The following is a 22,825-nucleotide window of genomic DNA, read 5'->3' on the forward strand; positions in this document are numbered from 1 at the left end:
CAGTGATCATGACACCGGCGGAAGCAGTTGCGTTCAATTTTTTCTTCTGTGGGCAGTGGAAATGGCGCCATTCCATCGACTATCGTTTTGTTTCGGGCTCAGAATGGTGAACCCAGGTTTCCAGGTTTCACCAGCTGTCACAATGTGGGACAAGAAGGCCTCCACCTCAGCCTCAAAACATTGCAACAAATCAAGACAGATGTCTTTTTTTGTGTGTGGTTTGTGATCCACCGTTAGACACCGTGGGACCCATCTAGCACATACTTTTGAATATCCAAGAGTGCGTATAATTGCAGCCACACTTCCTTTGCTGATTGACAGGTGCAGCGCCAACTGCTGACTCGTAACGCGTCTGTCCTCGCGAATGACGACATCAGCTCGCTGCAACATGTCAGGTGTGACAGCCGTGGATGGTCTCCCCGACCGCTGCAAATCGTGGAGCTCCGCCGAACCGCCTTCTGATGACCCCACCCTGCGTGCCCAGCGACTAACTGGACTTCTCTCGACAGCAGGTGCTCCACAGACTTTGCACAACCGTTTGTGAATATTCCCCATAGTTTCTTTCTCTGCAGTGAGAAATTCAGTGACGGCACGTTGCTTGTAACGTACGTCACCTACAGAGCCATTTTGAAACTGCCCTGCAGCTACGCTATCTGTCGGATATGACGAAAACTTCGCGTGCTTACTCAGCAGACTTCAAATAATACATACGTGACGTTTCGAATTCGTACCATTGTTTTTCCCGTTCCGGGAATTGAACATTTCGACTGTTTCTGCCTGTTGGCGACCTAATATCGGTCCCACAGATTCCAAGACTTTCGAGAATGTTTTAATTTCAAGTTTACAGTCGGATAAGAAATGACAAAACAAATATTTTTTCGTGTGATATAATTATAAATTAACAACATTTAAATTTTTTTCCTTTACTTGTACTGTGAAACCGTCCTTGCCAGGTTTCACGATTCTGCGTCAGGGGGAAGTACCCTAGAGGTTTTAATCAGTGAGTTTGCGATTTCAAAATGTGTGCCATAAATCGCTGTATTTTTTGATTCCATTGACTTATAAGCTTAACATTTTTACCACTAAACGACAGTAGACCTCTCAGCTCGTGACTTAAATGTGAACGTGCTACTTCTTCCCATTCCTGAGGAAAGCGGTTTTGAACAGTGGAACAGTGAGGCAGACACACAGAGGGACAACAAAGTGGTGGTATAATGGCTCCATGGAGGTACGGGACGCTAATTAGTGGAAATTTCATGTAACTCACTGCTGAATATCCGATGTGATACCAGTGTTTCCTTTGTACGGACCGTAGGCCACATAAGGTTGTTACAGAATGACAATACCGACGAGTTAACGGAGCAGACCCGTGTTTCTGGCCCTAAAATGAAGTTTAGTCTACCATCCTCCGTCTTCAGGTTGCGGATCTGGGTAATGGCTGAGGAAGAATGAGCAGAGATTTGGCGCCTGTCAATTTGTCCTAATGAAGATTATTGCGCTGCGATCCGACCAGTATTTATAGGCTCCCCTCTCATGTCGAAAATTGTAGCTGAGCAGGAAGCTCATAGCTACCTTGTACGAATTGCTACAGACAGTGATTCAGCTCGGATAGGCTTAAAACGTAGAGGCCCTCGCAGATTATCAAACGTTCTGCCAAAATGGCTCTGAGCACTATGGGACTTAACATCTGAGGTCAGCAGTCGCCTAGAACTTAGAACTACTTAAACCTAACTAACCTAAGAACAGCACACACATCCATCCCCGAGGCAGGATTCGAACCTGCGACCGTAGCGGTCACGCTGTTCCAGACTGAAGCGCCTAGAACCGCACGGCCACACCAGCCGGCAAGAGAACCTGAATAAACCCGAAATGTACCACATGTCTCTGTCGTAATCTCATCAAAATGTTAGAAATCGATTAAAAATTTCACATACACGAGACCTCAAAGCAGAAAATAATTTTTAAATAAAAAGGAATCTTCAAATTGGACTAAAAAGTATAAAATAATTTTTAGTTGCCTCATACACATTCGTAACTCCATACAGACAGACATGAAAGTTTGTGATTGTCAATTTTTAACAGCTTCGAAAACAGTTCTAATATTTAAAACGAAAAACGAGGGACACATGAAATACATAATGGATGCATGAATAGTTCACTTCCTTACTATTAGACCGCTTGCTAACTGATACATGAATAGTTCGCTTCCTTACTATTAGACCGCTTGCTAACTGATACACGAATAGTTCACCTCTTTACTGTTGTCCTTTGCATGCACTCCACGTTTCTCATTTTAAATCTTATACTTATTCTAATAGCTACATAAATTCGCAGTCACCAATTTTCAGGACCGCCTGTAGGACGGAGCTAGGAGAAATTATTTTATACTTTTCAGTACGATTTAAAACAATGGTTAGCTAAAAATTCATTTTTATTTAAATAATTAGTCAGAACAGCTTATAGGTAATTGGGGACAAATGTGTGTGCGATCATGGTAACTATAATAATAAAAATAATAATAACGAACGACCGGAGACAAATGGTCCCTTATACCAGAATATCCAGAAAATATACACGAGCGACCTCCGATATTATATTTTCGTTGGGGATCGGGCTGATCTCTGTGCGTTGTGTAATTCTAGAGGAAATTGCCGCTTGAGATAATTTCCCACATTTCGATCGAATTTTCCGGAGCGACCAGTGCCCTGTCGCAGCAGTAGCGGCGCCATTACTTTCGCCGTCGGCCTTGCGCCGGATTCCTCGTATTTTGAGCCGGCCGGGACGTGTTTCTCCAGCAGGGGGCAGGGAGGTGAGGGCAGTAACAGCCGAGGGCGGGGCATTAGGGCGAATAATGAGCCGGCCTCTGGTGGACAGTGCGCCGCCTAAATTAGGGTCGCTCTGCTGGCGCTCGCTGCCCAAACTGGGTCTGGCTAGGGTCAGCTGCAGCCGTTCCGACCCACACAGCCGGTGGCAGCTTCAGGTAGCCATTACCACGTCGGGTACTTTATGGGAACCCTTAGTGCTCACTCACAATTTTGTGTCGCCCACTATTGCTGCCGTGGCCTTCAGTCGCAAGGCGGGTTTGACACAACTGAAGTGTGCCAGCGGGGATTCGATCCCGCTGTACCTCCGGACCACCCCCGTCAGATACCAATCTGGTCGTGATTGCGTTCTCGACACACTGCTGCTCTCTCGAGTTGTGGCGGCAACCTTCCTCGTGAATCAGTGTACCTATCTCGCGTCTGTCTGTGTATGTACGCTAACCTCAGGAATTGTTGTATGGATTTTGGTCTGGTTTTGACTAATAGGTACATCGATTCACGAGGAATATATATATATGATGAAGATGATGATTTGGCCCTCAGATCGCCTAGCCTAATCCCTTCGAGGTTTTCCTTTGCTGCTGTGGTGACCATTGACAGAATGTTGCTGCATAAGGTAGATAATGAATACCGATAGCAGATACGGCGAACCGATTCGGCTCATATTTGGCAGGTCACGTAACCGACTCAAAGCCCACGGAATCGATAGATACCTGAAAACAGTATTTTTCTTCATCGTATATCGCGTATACAAATAGTTATTTTCCTAGAAATCGAGAAAAGAAACTATTACGACTGTAGCTTATGTACGTGCCCGTAACGTATATCCTAGTTAGCGACCAAGGCATCTGGATTCCCAGATGTATTCAGCGTGCTTTTCGTTTATTTGTATTTTTTCCGCGTCTTAATTGGCAGTAGTAGGAGGGTCAATAAAGTAAGTAAATCAGTAAGGAATAAAAACAAAGTATACAAATAAATTTCTCAGTTACTTGGGTCAGTAAATAATTAAAATTTTAAGCCTCGCTGTATGAAAACAATTCCGAGTATCACTGCTAGGAAGACGAGTATTCTATGCACGTTGCCGCATAAACGAGAAAACGAACCCTTCTCGCAGTTGGTAGTATACATAAAATAATGCATTCGTATACGGCGCAATATTCCATCAAAGCGTCCGAAAATTTGTTCCTAAAATTTTCCTGTACTTATAAGAACCAAATGATTGATTTGCTCCTCGGCATATGGAAGAGGTCAATTGTATAACCGACTCGTCAAAAAAATTTTGTGTCACTTGTTCCAGATCTGAGAAATTGACAGAGTGAGTTTACAAAACGTATATTGAGAACGTTTTAAAACCATACATTACTGATACGAAGTTTTGTCTAATACTGGTTTCCTGCGGAAGGACAAACTAACAGCATCACCTACTGGTAGCATGTTTAAAAGTGACGAGGCTCAGCTGACTTGCGCGGTAGAAGTAATACCGCCAAACTGCACACCTGTGTGCCAACTACGTGATGTTTATTTTTGTCGCCAAGCTAAAAATCTTATTTCGAGGCTTCAAATTGCAATCTGCTTCTGAAACCCCAGCGGCTGTTGAATCACCGCACGGATGAAATAGTAATTCTCATTATAATTCGTGACCAATTTTCAGCACCGATTTTTCAGACAGCTTTATCGTATACCTGATGCACATCAAAATTTAATTCTTGATTCTATTTGCTTCGAATGTTTATATGAGAAACTCCATCGACCGATTTGTTCGAACCGAACTGAGGAGATGTGAAAGAGCATTTGTAAAGCGATCAGGATTAAATTATTAATTTTTAGTAATGGAAATCGTTTGAGAAGTTTATACCCTACGTTTTTGTTGTTCCTTATTCATTTACTTATCTTAGTAATCCTCCAATTACCAACAATTTCGAAACAGAAAACATACAAAAGAAAAAAATTGGAGAATCAATGTGAGAATCGAAGACGTCTTCTCTGCTCCATAGCCAGATGCTTGGTCGATATGTTTTTTTATTACTTTTGACTTATTTATTAATTTTTTTTGTACGCCAGCGCCTTTTATGTTCAATGGCGTTCACCTTACAGATAAATAAACAGGAATCGTAAAAGTTCATTCTCTCAGTTTTTAGGAAAATATGCGTTTGTGTACCGCGTATACAGTAAATCGTCACTTTTCCATTTAAAATATCTTACACTCTTTCATGTTAGGGTGCACACAAGCTACCTACCGAACATGAGCCTCACGGCTGGCCGTGTCTCAGGCCTTCCCCACGTAAGCACAACGGCACGTGTTTACCGCCCTTATTTCGCCTGATCTTTCGACAAAGTATCACTACACTGGGACACTTTCGTTGCGGTGGGTTTACACGAGCCTTATTGTAATCGGATGTATGACCACTGTTGAGTTTCCATTAACACTGCTGCAATGTGGCTGCAATACACGGGAAATATTCCGATGTGGCTGGACAACACTGTTGCACTACGGCTGCAGTACACGGCAAAATATATTGTGGCGTGGCTGTGCAACATTGATGCAGTGTAGCTGCATTGCGCGGCAGTATTGCGGTATGTCTGGACAATGTTGCAGTAATGTGGCCACAACAGACGGAAGTATTGGACTATATGCAAGCAATATTGCTGAAATGCACGACAATATTGTAGTGTAGCCGGTAACTTAGCACTAACGTACTGCAACATACGGCATTATTGCGGTTCAAAATAGCTCAAATGGCTCTGAACACTATGGAACTTAACTTATGAGGTCATCCGTCCCCTAGAACTTAGAACTACTTAAACCTAACTAACCTAAGGACATCACACACATCTATGCCCGAGGCAGGATTCGAACCTGCGACCGTAGCGGTAGCGCGGTTCCAGACGGAAGCGCCTAGAACCGCTCGTCCACTCCGGCCGGCCATTATTGCGGTGAGGTCAAATAGTGTTGCCACAATAGTATTGTTATAATTTGGCTGCAACACATGGGAATATTGCAATACGGTGAGACAGTATTGGTGTAACGTTGCTGCAAAAGACGTCAGTGTTTTCGCATGGCCGAGCAATATTGCTGGTGGAACAGTCTTGCAGGTGCCGTGGAGTTGCCGGTACTCTCCACCAAGTGTGGGGAGTATGTCGAATGGTCTGGTCGTGCATGCCTGTCTCCTTGACCTAATGTGCCTCCTTCTGTCTCAAACTCTAGTCTTGCTTCCTCTTTCTCATGCCTACAGCGCTGGAGTTGGAAAGTTTGAACGCGTACGTAGAGTCACTCAATTTGTTTGTATTTCACAAAAATGTAGACCTGGGCAAACGGGACCTTGTACGGCTTTAGAGGGAGAAAAATGAAGACCCTCTGTACGTAGGGGGCGCTTTTGCCACTGCTGGCCGCAGTTTGCATCTATTTAAAACTTAGCTTTGACCTTTTCTTTTAGCTTTTGTGTGTCCATCCTTTTGACTGGAGGTCTTGGGGACCACAGCCGCTCACTGTCGTAAGAAATGAAACGCCCACAGCCGTCCTTATGACCTTATTTATTGTGTAGCGACCAGTTTCGGCGGTACAGTGCGCAATCTTCAGGCCTTAGTTGATGCTGCAGGGGCTGTCTTGATCCATATATACTCTGCACCAGTGGCAAACTATCCGTAACTTTGATGTCAGCAACCATCAACAGGGAACTGACTTCTTTTGGTGTTTGACACACCTACTTGGGAAGCGAGCGTGACGATTGCTAGGGGTAAGGGGCTGCCTACACACATCAACAGAAAGTGTTGATTCACCCCGATAAGTCGTGCAGGTGTGTTGCTATTGTAACCGTTCCCCTGTTAGTCGACCACAGTATTATTGCACCTGGGACTAATGGCGCTTCGGTAGACTCCTGTCTTTAACTGTGCGGTTGAAACCTACCAAAATGTGCTCCGCTATTCTAATGACCAGACAACTCGATCGTTAATTATTCTGTCTTCCATACGGAGGCCAAGTACAGTAATGGTTCAAATGGCTCTGAGCACTATGGTACTTAACATCTGTGGTCATCAGTCCCCTAGAACTTAGAACTACTTAAACCTAACCAACCTAAGGACATCACACACATCCATGCCCGAGGCAGGATTCGAACCTGCGACCGTAGCGGTCGGGCGGTTCCGGACTGAAGCGCCTAGAACCGCTTGGCCACCGCGGCCGGCCAAGTACAGTAATATCGTGGTTGGGTGGCACCGATCGGAAAGTCGGTCCTGACGTAAACACACAATCGACCAGTGGGACGCCGCACTCGAATGGGTTGCAGCATTTCGGTTGAATGTGAAACGCCAGCAGGGACACATTAGAGACTTCAGTGGTACAGTAGTGTCCACTTTCATCTTGACACGAAGAACAGGCGGGTCCGCATCGTCACGTTATGCGCCAAAGTCTTGCCAAGCAGGAAAGTTGCTCGACCTGTGGACGGGAGTCAAAGTGATGCGGTCCAGACATCGAATCGGTTCCAGTTCACAGATACTGTTGAGCAATTACACTGCACAGGCCGTCCGTGTTCGACAGGTGCGCAGGATAATCTATATCTAAGAGGTTCGAGTCAAGCAACCGTGGGCTGAGTGCTCCAGAACTGAATTCGGAGTTCGAAGACGCTACATAATGTCTTGTATCGCATCGAACTGTTGGGAGACGAGTGCACGATGCGAATCTGCGCACCCGGCGAGTATGGCGAACACCACGTTCTACACAACAACATCACGGACTGAGTGACAGGTGGATAAGAAATTATGAAGAATAGGCCCCTCCCCCCGGCAGGATGTTGTTTACGGACGAAACTCCCATCTCTTTGCACCCTGACAATCGCAGACAATGTCTTTCGAGTAAACCCGTAAACCCGGAACAAAATGGACAGCGAGAAGGAAGGGAGGGGAGGAGGTCGACAGAGAGGGGCGATGAGTAAATGAGTAGTTAGAGGGGGAGGAGGGGAGAGAGAAGGAGGAAGCAGGAAATGAACAAAGACAAGAGGAAGGAGCAGGTGGACAGAGGGTAGGTGAGCAGGTGGACAAAGAATGGAGGTGCAGGAGACGGACAGAGAGGGGATGAAGGAGAAGATGCCCCGGTAAAAGACTCGAATAAATACATACCCGAGCAACACCCGGTACTCAGCTGGTTCTGTGAATGAAATTCGCGTCAAGATTAAAATTCACAGTTCAGAATCAGCTTCAGAAACGACTAACTTCCTTGTTTTGACAGTCTCCGTCATAGTAATAAGCACGCGTTCGAGATGTACAGAATGCTAATGAATCCTTTTGAAGGGCCATTATCAAACTCTGAGGATTACGTAAATTTGTAGGTAACTAAGTGACATTGTTATGTCTCATTTATGTTGGTAGTTTGGTGTAACTATTTTCACCAGGACCTTGTCATCATCATTATCTAGCTCATAGGTCCCCAAGTGCGAGTTTTTCCTGCCTTGGGCAGACGCCCTACTTTTTATTACTGAATTTTTACGATTTCATCAACTTCAAGTGTGACCTTGACAGCTGTTACAGTGCTACTCACCTTTATAGGTTTAACTGTAGAAGGATAAACAAAACAAAATTTCAGTAGTGTTTGAACCGAATAATTTTGGTTTGGACTCTATGTCCAGCAAGAAGATTTGTCTAATTTGACATGACATGTTGGATTATTTTGCAATTTTATACCTTTTGTATATTCTACCTTCATATACCAATTATCTAGAAATTGTAATTTACATTTATGAACGCATGTCACATATATGGATTAATACGATTTTAGATTCAGGGTAAGACAGGTAACGTAGACTGCTTGTCCTGTTAGTTCCATGTTGACTCTGTATGAAAGTTATGCCAGACGTTATCAAGAATGTGACAGCCTAAGATTTCACAGCAGCAAAATACGTGACAAACATGACTATATAACGGGACATACATTCTGATCATACCGTATTACAAATGGCTCAAATGGTTCTAAGCACTACGGGACTTAAACATCTGAGGTCATCAGAACTACTTAAACCTAACTAACCCAAGGACATCACGCACATCCACGCCCGAGGCAGGATTCGAATCTGCGTCCGTAGCGGTCGTGCGGTTCCAGACTGAAGCGCCTAGAACCGCTCGGCCACACCGGCCGCCATACCGTATTAACTGACATGTATGTCATTACTGTAGAAATACAGGGTTATTACAAATGATTGAAGCGATTTCACAGCTCTACAATAACTTTATTATTTGAGATATTTTCACAATACTTTTCACACACATACAAAAACTCAAAAAGTTTTTTTAGGCATTCACAAATGTTCGATATGTGCCCCTTTAGTGATTCGGCAGACATCAAGCCGATAATCAAGTTCCTCCCACACTCGGCGCAGCATGTCCCCATCAATGGGTTCGAAAGCATCGTTGATGCGAGCTCCCAGTTCTGGCACGTTGATCATGATCTCCACCACGACCGATCCATCGGTTTTCCAATCTCCTGTTTAAGAAATGCTTCTGCTTTCCGTAAGATTTTCCAAACCGTCGGCTGTGGTACGTTTAGCTCCCTGCTTGCTTTATTCGTCGACTTCTGCAGGCTACGCATGAAACTTGCCCGCACGCGTTCAACCGCTTCTTCGCTCACTGCAGGCCGACCCGTTGATTTCCCCTTACAGAGGCATCCAGAAGCTTTAAACTGCGCATACCATCGCCGAATGGAGTTAGCAGTTGGTGGATTTTTGTTGAACTTCGTGCTGAAGTGTCGTTGCACTGTTATGATTGACTGATGTGAGTGCATTTCAAGCACGACATACGCTTTCTCGGCTCCTGTCGCCATTTTGTCTCTCTGCGCTCCCGAGCGCTCTGGCGGCAGAAACCTGAAGTGCGGCTTCAGCCGAACAAAACTTTATGAGTTTTTCTATGTATCTGTAGTGTGTCGTGACCATATGCCAATGAACGGAGCTACAGTGAATTTATGAAATCGCTTGAATCATTTGTAATAGCCCTGTATGTAAGATAAGTAGATTTACATTACTGCTACTGCATGTTAGTTACCATTTTGTAGAAATCGTTGTACATACAACACTCTGTATCAAATGCCACTAATGGTTATAGACCAGAAAACCAGTTTTGCCAAGTAAAACATTTCTATTGCAGCTCATGGTGTATAGAAGACGTTCCATAATACATAAACCGAAACAATAAAGAAAAATCAACGAAAAATAGCCGTTCACCCTAAATTACACGCGAGGAAGGAATGCAAAGATAACATTACCTGAAAATTTTCACAGTTCTCAGATCAGTTTTTACCATCTCATATTTCCAAAAGGCAACATCCTACATTTGTATCTCTACTGTGGAAGTTATTTCCGGACCACTCAGCAGCAGAACCAACGCCCGACTCTCTTACTTCACTCTGAATGCTACTTGGCAGCGACGATACTGCTGACAACAAAGGGTCGCACTGCTTGTACTCAGAAAACTCTGTGGTCTAACATACCGACTACTGAAGACTGCTGTTTGAAAAGTAACCAGTCTACAGACATGAAGTATGACGCGTGGGATGAAAATTGATCTATCACTTTCACTGTATACGGAAAATAAGTTAGAAACCTTACAATTGTTGCATGTGATCTATCACCATAATGTGGTTAACAGGCTTCAGTCTCAAAGCTCGTTCGACAATTTGCGTGTGTGTGTGTGTGTGTGTGTGTGTGTGTGTGTGTGTTACAGGGAGAGAGAGAACATGTGAGCACGTCAGTCACAATCGGTTGATCTGCTCCTTGTGCCCTCTGTAGGAGAAAATTTATAGCTCACTCTTGTGTCTTAGCGTACGCAAAATAATGGACGGGCCAGCAAAGACACGGGTGGAAAAGGGCTCCGCGATATTTACTGTCAGCTGCTGACAGCAAGTGTTGCCTCGCGTTGGCGGTGGTCTCGTTCCAGGAGTAACGGCTTTCGTCATCCTCCCCTTCTCTTCGTCGTCCCACTGGCGTAGCTAAGACCGCTCGTGGGGAACACAACTTGCTTTACACATACGCTATATAATGCGAATAATACGTGCAGCTGTCTTTCTAGCACCTTAGCACCGACACCTTCATATGAACTATCTTCCCACGCGTGTGACTGGCTCAGGAATGTTTAGATACTAGATGTCAGGACACTATATTGTACGGCGAAAGTTCAACGACCGCAATAGCAGCAGTGCCGCAAGGAGGATTTAACTAATATACACTCTGACGTGAAACGTGTCAACTGTACAAATGCCGGCCGGGGTGGCCGAGCGGTTCTAGGTGCTACAGTCTGGAACCGCGCGACCGCTGCGGTTGCAGGTTTGAATCCTGCCTCGGGCATGGATGTGTGTGATGTCCTTAGGTTAGTTAGGTTTGTGTAGTTCTAACTTCTAGGCGACTGATGACGTCAGAAGTTAAGTCCCATAGTGCTCAGAGCCATTTGAACCATTTTTGAACAGTACAAATATTTACTACTTGAAAGTTGCTAAGGAGCAACTGACACTTGGATAACTGCCTATTACTACGGAACAACAGATAATTGCTACGGAACAACCTATCAGTGATAGTGAAAGGAAATGTAGAGGGCGCAAAATGTCAAGTTCAGCGAAGCCTGTGCGGGGACGCTCTGTGTGCATTCCATAGTTCGTGCAATACGATGTTTGACGAATGTTGTTGCGGAAGCGACCAGTGCGACATTACGTACGGTACGAGAACATGCCTGCGAGGCATCATTTGAGTGGTGACGATCGTGGACGAGCAGCTGGACGGCTCCAAGCCGGTCAGTGGGGCGGCGTTAATGGGTGTGTCCAAAGGTGTGACGTCGCAGTTGGTAAAGGCCGCTGATGGCGGACATGCTATGCGAGGGCATGCTGGTGGTCGCAGCCGGACCACCTCACCGCGAGAGGGTCGATACGTAGTCCTGGTGGCAGAAAGGAAAACGCATCCCACTCCTAGACAAATTGCTCCTGGCCTTGCAACCGCTGCCGCTACACGTTTCTCTGCCGGAACCATTTCGCGGCGATTAAATCACGCTGATTTGCATGCTCGGAAGCCTGATGAATGCGCCCCATTTCAACTACCCCATCGTCACCAAAGAGTTCGTTCGTGTACGGAGCACATTGGTTGGGTACAGCAACAATGGTCCGGAATGATGTTCTCCGACGAATCCCATTTCAGCGTGGCAAGCGATTCTGCCCTCCACTTACTGTGGAGGGAGACGGGAACATGTTACGCACCAAAGAACGTTCGTGAACGTCGTCCGTATGGCTTAGGCGTTATGGTACACGCAGCATTAGGCACAATGGCCGGAGACCACTGCACATTTTTTGTGTGAGGTACCGTTAAAGCATAACTGTATTGCAGGGCGATTGTTCTGGATCGTGTTCGTCTGTCTGGGGAATCCGACTTTCTGTACACGAACGACAATGCCTGCCCACGAGGACCGCTGAGGTGTCGGACAGACTGGACAATGAAGCTATTAAACATATGGCCTGCCTACTCCATCTAGTATCTTAGTTGTGAATGTAGACCGTCAAAGAGTTTCATATCCGCATACTTCACCTCCTTGCGTCTCAAACTTAGGTCCACTTTTCCTTCTAGTATCTTAGTTCTGATAGCTATACTCAAATGAAATAGATTGCTAATGGTGAATTGCGTAAGTGAACAAATGTGTAACGTGGTTACTTATTCTGTGAATGAGAACGACTGTGTAAGTTGAAATGACATGTTCAATGTCCCAATTTTAGCAGAAAAATACACGATTTTACACAGTTTTCAATTTGACAACATAATAACAGTTGTCAGGATAACGCATCTCGCCTAACATATAAAAGTGAAACAATCCTATACACAATAATATTAAATATTAACTCTCAGAGAGAATATTAATCCTAAACACCTAAAGTTTAATTAGAAGTTTCTTTACAAAATTTTTCCTACATATATGTTATGATGTTGGTCAGTACTATAGAAGTCTTCCGATTCCGCTTTAAAGTTTGGTACTACTTAGGATGACAATCAAGTGTACGGTGGATGGTTAGTTATGTGACAAATTTAGCGAAAGATTACCCAAGGCTGCTCGAGTTTACAGTAGACGCAAGCCGGTGAACCATTTACACCGCTGCACGCAGTATTTACCTTAAGCTGCGACGAGGTGCCATCTGTTAGATCGCTCTCTTCTGCTGAAATTCCTATAAAACTAATCAAACCTGAACTTTCCAACAGACACTTTCCCTGTGTTTCTCGTTATGCGGGAAAACACGTACTCAGGCCTAGTCTCAGAATTTGGCGATATACACACGCACGGTTGGAGCAGCAGCGCGCATATTATAGTGCCCTCTCAGTTCTCGCAAGAACAATTAACTAATACGCTGGTTTGTTTCTCCACAGTTGGAGCTAAATGATGCTAGAGCTAATTTATAGCTGGATTTCAGCCACTGTGAATGCAGTGTTCACGCAATTTCTTCTCTGAGTCGTACAGAGTGTTAAGCGCTCCGTTCTGCACTCGACGCCAGTTCAGAGAAGAGTCTGCGAAAATTTCTCTCTCGTCCTGCTCGTAGCAGAACTGCCTCCCCACCTGGTTTCATTTGTTCTTCGCATCACGGCCTTTTTCGACCAATAGGAGCGTTCCTCTTATTTTGTGGAAACTCTCTCTACCAATCGCAATGTCCCTTGCATTAAGGGGCTCCGGAAAGGCTCAAAATCATGATATGTTCAATTTTTACTTTTTTGCGTTTTCTGAATCTGCAGACTATTACCTTTTAATAGATATATAATTTATTCAATTCCGAAGACTACAACTATTTTAAAAAATTTTTTGAAATGTGTTCTACATGGGCGTGACCCACTGTGGCGCTGTTAAACTGCTGTCAAATGGTGTTATTATTAACGTCCGTGTTCATCAGGTACATTTTAGTGATGTGAGATAAAGTATGTGTTGTGGCTAACCTGTGATGGTTCAATATATATCGCTGGTGTGATTGTCGACTGTTTCATGTTTATTTACTCTGTCGTTATCTCGAAAATATTCGTAATTAATTCTGTTTCTTCAGTCTCTGTTTTGTTGAAGTATAATAATGAGTAAAAGTAAAGTTATTAGAAATCCTCTGAAGGCTTTTAAGAAAAGGAGAAATGTTGGAAAGCCAAAGGTATGTGTTATTACTGTAAACAATAAAGACGATAACCAAGTGAGTGAACCTAACCTCTCAAGTACACCTGCCCATAGCCGTCAAAGTGGGAAACAAAATACTTCACAGAAGAAGCTTGGTTCAATGAGTGAAAACTATGAATGTTTTATGGGCGAATCGGATGTGAATGAAATATTTGATATGTCGGTTCTCAAAGGAATTTTTTCAAACTGTGTAAGATGTATTCATTGTAGTGGAGTTGGTCTGGAACTCTCCATAATAAAGCACGTAGGACTTGCTAGTGAAATACAACTGAAATGTGATAAGTGTTCATACATGACCACATTTTGGAACAGTGTTGCAGTAACTGCAACTGAAGAAAATGGTAGCAAAATCTACAAACACAACAACGAGCGATGCTTGCTTTAGACAAGGAACGCCTTCGGGCTGCAGACAGGGCTGTAAAGAGTCTAGAAATACAAGCAAGAGTAAACAGGAGGAGGAACAAGAGGAAGCTGGAGGAGGAGTTTGCAGAGGATGAAGATAATCCATCCTATGGACCTTGAATGCACTAAAAAGTTAATCCAATCTTTGTCGCTCGATTCCCAAAACTTTTATTTTCTCATACTAATTACATGTTTTCTAAGGATCTTCCAAACATATTTGTTTCAAACTTTCAGTAAATGTTACACGGTACCTTCTGCATAATTTAACACAGCCTTTTTCCAAAAAACTGTATATTTTTGAATATATAAATAAAAAATTGCAAAAAAATGTTCTGAATTTTCATTACAATTGAAAAAAAAAAATCATCTTTAATAACTGAACTAAAATTTTGTAAAATCCCTGTGTTAAGTTGTAGCCCATATTCCAATAAATAATCTGTAAAAAGTTCAACTTCCTACCTCAAATACTTTGTGAGGAAAGATGTAATTTATAAGCGTTATTTTAACATTGCAAGTATAGGGCGTTCCAGAGCCCCTTAAACAGCATCAAAACTTCAGCATTTTTCTCCTTCCTAGAGAGTTTCCACCAATCGGACGTTTTGTGCCGTTCTAGACATCTAAAGTACATTGACCTTCATGTGCGTTGCACTTGCTGGACACATGATTGGTTTTTGTCCGTATGCCTTTGGAATTCCGAAATGCAACTTTCTGAAGCTTTTTCTCTGTCCCTCTGCAGATGTGCCGCTACACGCGTTTCTCCCACCTGAATCACCCAGTTGGGGTCGCTGACTGTCCTCCTGGCACTCCTTTAAGTAGTTTCCGAGGCAACCACTGCGGCGCACCTTTGCTTCTGCCCTTGTCCCTCTGGCTTTCAGACTAAAACGCCTCGCGCAGCTTGTTGCACCTTCTGCTCAAAGACATGCATTATATAGGAACAGTGTGTTAATTACCATCAATTGACCTCTTCGCTTTTTGCATTACATACTGGTAGGCAAATTTGCTCATAACTGCCGTATTATGTTAGGTGTCATATTTTCCTTCTCGTTGCGATGTATGTAAGGTGCGGATCTGACCTTCATTTATTCTGCCACCTTACAAATGTACTGTGAGGAAAGAGATTCCTGTGAGATGTAGATGCATAAACCCCACACATGGTTCTAATAGTTTCTTTTGTGGAATGAATACTATTGCATAAGCGAGGAGTTACCACAGAATATCATCCAGTAAGAAATATGTCAAAAAGTAGTCAAACATAAACATTGTAGAAGGTCTTCTGTATATTTCAATATGCAGAGCTGAGGACTTACGAATACGTATTTTTTTAAATAAAGGCAGTCGCGTAATTGGTATTAATAAAAAAAATTGCAACCCAGATTGCCTTTGTTTGAAAAATGTGATCACCAGTTGGTGTACCAGACGCCAACGATGGACTGTAACCAGTATTACTTAGAACTAAGTACGCAGTTGGTGTACTTTTTTTTAAATTTTTTTTTAAGGTAGCCCATGATGAGACGTTGTGTGTAGTCTAGAGTCCTGTGTGGATGATGGGAGTGTTGGTTCACAGCAACACATGGGACTGGAGAAGGAACGGATTCGAGAAAGAATGTGGTATTACCATAGGGAAGGGTCAAGGGACCGGATATAAGGGAACGTGAGTTGGGTACCAGTGTCGCAGGGAAAGCGTCAGTTGTAGTTGATAGGATAGGCAGATCTGAACGAGTTTTTCATGGTCTGGGGGAGGAACACAGTTGAAATTACGGTGGGAATATAAACTATAAGAAAGGTGGCCACACTACTCGAGGTTGGTGGGTATGGTGGCGTGGGGTGTTGGGATTTGATGCTGCAAGAGAGTGATGTGGGTAGGGCCCTCCTACCACCTCGGGAGTCTGACGATGTAAAGGGCCAATTGGACAGAACTTAGCACGACATCATTCACGACACCCAACAAGTCGGTCACTCGGTACCAAGCCGAATAATTGCTTACATAAGGGCCAGAGGAGGACCAACGCCTTACTGACGTTCTCAATTTGTGAAGCACTTGCTCCTGCATAAATCATCCAATTTTTGTGAGATTGCAATCATCTGTTTTTCTGTACGTGTAAGTAACATCTACAGATTTCTGTTCCATTCAGGTAATTCATTGATGGTGCGCCGGTTTTTATCTTTTATTTGCCTTTTTTTCTTAGAACGGAACGTATGTTACATCCTGATGGCACATTTCCAGACATGGATTCGTTATCAAAACTGTATCTACGAAGTACCCTCTACAGCCCCTAAAGTCTTTAAAAGGAATTGTGAAACACCGCTTATTTTCCGACATATGAGCCAAAGGAACGCAGATCGTTTGCGGTCCCCATCATCTTGGTGGGCGTTTAGCTCCCTCCTTTTTCCCAGCTCCGGCAATTGTCTTCCGTACGCTCGTCAGAAGCGCAGATTGCGCCTTTCCTCGAGAAGATGCAAGTCACCTCGGATAATTCCCACAGCTTTACTCGCCGAGCATACAAACAAGACCCCGGCGCTGAACTAGTGCCTAGGCTTCGCGCCAGGTGCTGCTAGCGCTGGCGCGTAATGGGCGCCGTCCCTGAGTGAGTGATTAATATCCCCGAGCGCGAGGTGTGTCGCACTCCATCGTGGCGTCACGCACGCGTTGCGCGCCGCGGGAAACCGCCCGGTCACCGTGTCACCCGCTGGATGAGGGCTCTGGGCGATGCTCACAGCCAGCCTCGAGCGCCACCACCCAGTAAGCAAGGTGTCAGGTAACGCTGCAGGCGGTTGTTTGGGGTTGTGAGGGGGCTCAGTAAACTGAGGTGTTGAGCCGACCTTACAGTTTACGATGTTGTGATTAGTACTATATAACGGGTGATCAAAAAGTCAGTGTAAATTTGAAAACTGAATAAATCACGGAATAATGTAGATAGAGAGATACAAATTGACACACGTGCTTGGAATGACATGGGGTTTTATTAGAACCAAAAAAATACAAACGTTCAAAAAATGTCCGACAGATGGGGCTTCATCTGACGAGAATAGCAATAATTAGCATAACAAAGTAAGACAAAGCAAAGATGATTTTCTTTACAGGAAATGCTCAATATGTCCACCATCATTCCTCAACAATAGCTGTAGTCGAGAAATAATGCTGTGAACAGCTCTGTAAAGCATGTCCGGAGTTATGGTGAGGCACTGGCGTCGGATGCTGTCTTTCAGCATCGCTAGAGATGTCGGTCGATCACGATACACTTGCGACTTCAGGTAACCCCAAAGCCAATAATCGCACGGACTGAAGTCTGGGGACCTGGGAGGCCAAGCATGACGAAAGTGGCGGCTGAGCACGCGATTATCACCAAACAACGCGCGCAAGAGATCTTTCACACGTCTAGCAACACTTCGTTTTTTTTTTATTCTTCGAATAAAACCCCATGTCATTCCAAGCATGTGTGTCACTTTTTACCTCGCTATCTATATTATTCCGTGGTTTATTAAGTTTTCAAATTTATACTGACTTTTTATTCACCCCGTATAGTGATATGTGTGTTTCAAGTTTTTCATGCAGCAAGGATATCTCTTATCCGTCTTTTACCGCGGAATGTGCAATTCGTTATCATGCAAACATGTTTCATCTGTTCATGTCAGGCCTCATCAGTGACCTAGAAAATTTGAAACATGTTCATCTAGACATATTTTCCTGTGAGACGTGTAGTGTTTTTGTTTTCTGGTAGCACATTTAAGGTAGTCAATTATTTTTAGTTTGTCCGCAGCTCGTGGTCTAGTGGCTGGCGTTGCTGCCTCTGGATCGTGGGGTCCCGGGTCTGACTTCCGGCCTGGTTGGCGATTTTTCTCTGCCCAGCGGCTGCGTTTCTGTGTTGTCCTCAACATTTCATCATCATTCGTGAAAGTGGCTCCACTGGGCTGTGTAAAGGTTGAGACTTTGAGCGGGCGCTGATGACCGCGCAGTTCAGCGCCCCACAAACCAAACGTTATCACCATCCTATTTGCGGTTGTACGATGGGCATTCAATGAGTAATGCGAAACATTTTCTTCCAAAAGCAGGTTGGTTTTATTCAGGATTCCTGTCCACCAAATTATTCCTCACTCTATTGACCTGGTGGAAGGGCCTGAACGGCCACCGTAGTACAAACCACTCCACTGGTCGACGTCGGAGCAGGCGTCTTCCTGCTGCATCAGTGACCTCCCCATCTCCACGTACTGCTTCCCGCGGAGTGCGTCCTTCATTGGGCCAAACAGATGGAAGTCAGGAGGCTGGAGAACCGGGCTGTACGGTTGACGAGGAACAACAGCCCAACCAAGTTTCGTGAGCAGTATCGAAAGAGGCACGGAGCTTTGGAGCGAGGTATTTGACTGCGATCCGTCCGTCACCTCGAACGAGAGTGTCCGCACGTTCGAGCACTGCACGAGTGACAGCAGTGTGTGGCCGGCTGGCACACGGGAGATCTGACAGGTTTGCGCGACCTCGTTGTGACAACAGAAGCCTCCGTCAACGACTCACCGTGCTTCGTTTGTTCGGAACTTCGTGAACCTGTGGGGTTTTGGGGGAATATTCCACGACGACGCACTACAAATTCCGAAATTTTTTAACCGAAATTGGCCGACAAAAAAGTTATTGAACGCCCCTCCTATCGTGAAATGGATTCGCAAATTGCGAATACAGTTTGACGTCAGCAGCACGTTTTATTAGTGACAAAAGTAAATTACTTTGGCTATCCGTGCACGCCTCTCGGACCGACCCAAACGTCATATGTCATTTTGTCCATATCGCCTGTGCTCACACTTTGCCGATGTCCACACACGGATTCACACAATGTCTGTGTTTATGCAGTGTTTGGCCATGACATTACAGTGTCCCTCAGACATGCATGCTTGCTGGTCCAACTCAAATTTTCATGTCTCACTAATAATATGTACAGCTAACGTCAAACTATATTTGCAATTTATGAATACATTTCATAATATTTACAACTGTCGTGAATCGTCAAACTGTCTCGCTGCACAACTGGACGCAATTTTTGACAGTGCTCACGAAACTTCATTGGACAATTCTCCACCGTCCACCCTAGAGCTCGATTCCAGCTGTTTGGCGCAATGAAGGATACTGTAATGTGACGTACAGTCACTGCATAAATATGTTCGCATGCTAAAACCTTTCGTCAGGTCTGAGGCAGCTACCAGAGTCTTCTAAAGTGGAGCATGTTCGCCTTCTCTTGTCTCCGACAGTAGCATTTTTCAGCTGGTGTTACATAAAAACTAACTTTTACTGCATAGAACATTTAGAATATGACGAACAAAGCAATTTTCATTTAAAGCAATCGATTTGGAGTGGATTTATTTGTGGGAAGTGATCTCGGATTTATGAAAAGAGTAGTGACGTCAACAGAGTTGTATTACAAGTAGAATTGTAAAACGATAGATTAAGATAAATAAGTAAGACTACAGCAGTTTTCCTAGTAGCTGCGGTCAGTTTTTACCCACAGTACATATGCGTTACATGTGTCGCGTACGTCTTGGGCATTACTTCATAACGATCGCTTTTTTTACTTACACAGTGAGTATCTTACTAGATTCCACTAGAAACCGAAAGTGGTGAACCATTTAGAAACTGAGTGAGGATATAGCGGGCTGGGCACCCTGCGGAACATTTCTGTCTATCCTCATGTCTCTTACTTAAAAGTAAAGAGTATTTATAGCAAAATTTCGATTGTTGTTTAATTCAGGTTCTATTCGAAAACTGATTTTTAACGTGAAACAGAGGGGTGTTGTAGTAAAAATAAATAAAACCTTACGGGTTTATCGTATAGCGCAGGAAAACGCAATTTACTGAACAAAAACGAAAATGAAAAGACCCCTGCAAAACAAAAGTGTATCAGACATCTCTTCAATACTTCAATACATGTGTCTGTCATAAATTATATATATATATATTATATATATATATATATATATATATATATATATATATATATATATAATATGTGTGTGTGTGTGTGGTTTTGTAAACTGTGCTCGTATCAAAAGTAATTCCTTTGATTACGTAAAAGTGCAGGAGTTAAGCGATAAACTAATTTTTATTAGTTATAAAATGCAGTTTGTGTTCTGAAAGGGTATAAATAGACAATGGACTAACTCTGAAGGATGTACGGCTCTAATTATGTGCAAAACAAATTACCAAACAAACAAAAAGAAAGACAAATCGTCGGCTCCCATTTTCTCTCCTACACGTCCATTTATGGTTCTTTCCGTACCAACTGCACCAGTACTACCGATAATGCTGCCATTTACTACGTCATTTGCCTCGTGTAGCAACACTGCCGCAGCTCCAGTCGCCAGAGTTTGCCAGCACCTGGTGTGCTGTAGCTCTCTCTACTCGGACAGCGTTGATGTGTCCCCCCCGTCTTCAGTCTGGCCACGTTCTCGGCCGGCGCGTATTTTGTTGTTATGCTGTATAAGTCGGCCGTCTGCATGGAGCACGTTTTCCCGTACACGTGTAGTTTCCCACAGTGTTGCTGGTGCGCGCCCATGCGTGCACGTGCCATCGCGATACAGCCTGCCCCGTGTGTGTGTGAGCGGTCGTGGTCGTGAGGCTCTTCCGCCCAGCGACCGTGACTCGTGACCCGTGCACCTGCCCACGACCCGCCGGACAGTCTGTGCCTCTCGCCTCGAGACCGGCGCACAGTACAGTCCGTTCCCGGTCCCCCACGACGCCCCACCTGTCTGGGAGTGCAGCCCTCCTGCACCGCTATTCCGACGGGGAGTCGAACCGCCGTCTCCAGGAATGCGCCACCACTGCGCAGTCTGCTGATTTGCGCGGTCCGACAGCATCGCGTGAGCTGACGAGTTTCAGTAACAGATTTCGAACAAAGACTGAAAAATTCTAATGGAGTGAAGGAGTCGCAGATCACTATCGGTACAAGGTCGAGGCCGTGGCAGAAATCGGTCTCATTGTTCCCCCCAGCAAGAATGGCGAAGGTAAGGAGACTGGCGAGACGGCAACTATAGCGAAATGTCACAACTTGCTCACTGTTCTACATCGTCGTTTTTTGATGATACACACATCACCCTGAAGCAACCACAAAATTAAGGGTTCAATTATTATCGTAAGTTTATAACACTTCAATAACATTTTAGGTATTAGAGTTCCAACATGAACGGGACCGAACATTGTTGGAACACATGAGGCAATACTGACCTTACGACTTGTCTTAGAAGAAAGATTAAGGAAAGGCAAACCTACGTTTCTAGCATTTGTAGACCTAGATAAAGCCTTTGACTATGTTGACTGGAGTTTTGCTATTTGGGGAGAAAAATAACTGATAATGGTCGAAGTAGAGAGGATATAAAATGTAGACTGGCAATGGCAACGAAAGCGTTTCTGAAGAAGAGAAATTTGTTAACATCGAGTATAGATTTAAGTGTCAGGAAGTCGTTTCTGAAAGTATTTGTATGGAGTGTAGCCATTTATGGAAGTGAAACATGGACGACAAATAGTTTGGACAAGAAGAGAATAGAAGCTTTTGAAATGTGTTGCTACAGAAGAATGCTGAAGATTAGATGGGTAGATGACATGTGTGGAGGTATCGAAAAGAATTGGAGAGAAGAGGAGTTTGTGGCACAATTTGACTAGAAGAAGGGATCGTTTGGTAGGACATGTTCTGAGGCATCAAGGCATCACAAATTTAGCATTAGAGGGCAGCATGGGGGTAAAAATCGTAGAGGGAGACCAAGAGATGAATACTCTAAGCAGATTCAGAAGGATGTAGGCTGCAGTAAGTACTGGGAGATGAAGAAGCTTGCACAGGATAGAGTAGCATGGAGAGCTGCATCAAACCAGTCTCAGGACAACAACGGCAACATAAATGACGGAAATAGCGGATCGTCATGTAAGCGAAAGTATGCCTCCACCGTTTTCTCAACATTTAAACGAAGAAGTGGATCCGTACTATCCTCTTACCTGACGATCCGCTAATTTCGTCATTTATGCACACACAAGGAGTGCTCGGCCCCATCCACGTTGCAACTTTAACGGCACGATTCGCCATGTTTAACCTGATGATGCGGCCTCCAGCCAACGAAACCGGTCGTTACATAAACTATTTACTGGAGCAGCCAAGCGATTATTATTCAAGATCTCTTCTTACGGCTGTTGTCCCTCATGCGAGGTGGTGTAATAAAAATGCTCAAGGACAAAAAGAGAAGGGAAGACTATATGGGCAGAGGCGGGGGTGGGAGGAGGAAGCAAATGGAAATAGAGGCAGCGAAGGAGAATATGGACAAGGAGAGGTACGAGGAGGAGATGGACAGAGAATTGGGGAAGGAAGGGATGGAGACAGACAGCAGGTGGAGGAGATGGTCAGAAGGAGGGGAAGCTGATGGACACAAGGAGAGGAGGAGGAGACGAGCGAAGGGGGAGCAGGACGTGGACAGGTGGAAGGGCGAGC

At 44.4% G+C, this 22,825-nt stretch overlaps 1 protein-coding gene across 1 annotated transcript in view; it reads left to right on the forward strand.

The window, feature by feature from the left end:
• The window catches only part of LOC126425220 (activating transcription factor 3), a 522,996-nt gene that overhangs the window by 242,808 nt on the left and 257,363 nt on the right, over window positions 1–22,825 (forward strand). The window lies entirely within an intron of this gene.

Source organism: Schistocerca serialis, chromosome 10 (genome assembly GCF_023864345.2).
Source record: "Schistocerca serialis cubense isolate TAMUIC-IGC-003099 chromosome 10, iqSchSeri2.2, whole genome shotgun sequence".
Classification (NCBI taxonomy): domain Eukaryota; kingdom Metazoa; phylum Arthropoda; class Insecta; order Orthoptera; family Acrididae; genus Schistocerca; species Schistocerca serialis.